A 1,941-nucleotide genomic window follows, 5' to 3' on the forward strand; every position below is an offset into this window, starting at 1 on the left:
AGAAAGCGGTGGCTCAAATTTGGTATCGTACAATCTCACAGAAGGGCAGTCAAGCAACAGACCGCCTCTTTTCAATGGGAAAAACTATACCTATTGGAAGGAGAGAATGAAGATCTTTGTGCAAGTAGTAGACTACAGGCTTTGGAAGATCATCCTAAAAGGACCACCGTTTCCTACTAACACAAGTGCTGAAGGAGTAGTCACTCTTAAACCAGAAGCAAGCTGGACCGAAGAAGATAGGAAGAAAGTGGAGCTAAATGCCAAGGCCATAAATCCACTCAACTGTGCTATCAACTTCGAGGAGTACCGACGGATATCACGATGCACAACAGCAAAGGAAATCTGGGATAAATTACAAATCATTCATGAAGGAACCACCATTGTAAAGAAGACTCGGATAGACATGTTAAACAGGGAATATGAAATGTTTACAATGAAGGAAAGAGAATCCATTGATGAACTGTTCGAACGGTTCAACACCATCACTGTTGGCTTGGATGCTATGGGAGTAACACATTCTGATTCTGTGCTTGTGAGGAGAGTGCTGAGATGTCTCACTAAAGAGTGGGAAACAAAAGCTTTAATTATTTCTGAGAGCAGTAATCTTGATTCCATGACACTTGATGATTTGAGAGGAAACCTTCTTGCTTTTGAAAACACTTATTTGAAAAAAGAGTCAAAAAATAAAGGAATTGCATTTTCTTTTGTAACTAACCCTCTGGATGATGAATCCAGTGATAACTCCTCTGAAAATAAATTTGTGTTGTTTGCCAAAAAATTCAGAAAAATGGTAAAGTTCAAAGGCAAAGGCGGCAGCTCAAGGAAAATGAAGAAAGATCTTAGCAAAGTGACTTGTTTCAACTGCAAGGAAATGGGGCATTACAAATCTGATTGTCCTAATTTAAAAAGGGAGGAGAAGAAAAAAGGAGGAAAGAAGAAGGGTCTGATGGCATCATGGGAAGACTTGGAAAATGACTCAGACAGTGATGAAGAATCTGAGACCAAGTCACAGCCTTGCCTCATGGCAAATCATGTAGATCAGGTATTTTTTCAAAACCATGACACTGAAGACCTTCATCTTATGATAGATCACCTTTTTGAAAAAATATGTTTTCTGACTGATAATCAAGATCTTGAACAATAAATTTTCATTCTTAAAGCTGAAAATAATTTTTTCAAAGAAAAGCTAAGGGAGGTCGAAACTGCTTGTGATCTTGTGGAAGAAAATAAGCAGTTGAAAGCTCAACTTAGAAGTTGTGAAAGTGATCACTCTGTAGTTGCATATGTAAACTGTTTTAAGAAAAATGAAGAGTTGCTAAAAAGGGTCAAAAGTCTTGAAAATGACTTAGCCAAATTTACTCAAAGTTCTGAAAATTTAAATCAAATTTTGGCTAGTCAAAAACCACTCTTTGATAAAGCTGGTTTGGGGTTTTATAAATTTGATGGAAAACCTTCCTTTAAAGATAAAGCTTCTTCATCCAATGACACAAGGTTTCAAGATCCCACCTACTTTAACAAAATAGCAACTCCAAGGTTTTGTAGATTGTGTAACCGAAGTGGTCATTTTTTCGTTCAATGTTTCTTTGGTGAAAGAATGATTGGTGATAAAGTTTACAAGGTTGTTTTTTATTACAATGATTTGGGACATAAGAGATGGTTTAATGTGAAAGGATCCAAGAAAATTTGGATACCTAAGGTCAGTTGAGCTTATTTTGTAGGTATGCCTAGCATCCAAAAGGAAGGAAAATATGTGGTACATGGACAACGGATGCTCTAGGCATATGACCGGAAAGACAACCTTCTTCATAAAGCTTGATGAATATGATGGAGGACTTGTCACTTTTGGTGATGATGGAAAAGGAAAGATAGTGGCTGTTGGAAAAGTTGGTAAAAACTTTTCATCTTGTATAAATGATGTTCTTCTTGTCAATGGTTTGAAAC

The sequence above is a fragment of the Arachis stenosperma genome, chromosome 1 (assembly GCF_014773155.1).
Source record: "Arachis stenosperma cultivar V10309 chromosome 1, arast.V10309.gnm1.PFL2, whole genome shotgun sequence".
NCBI lineage: Eukaryota > Viridiplantae > Streptophyta > Magnoliopsida > Fabales > Fabaceae > Arachis > Arachis stenosperma.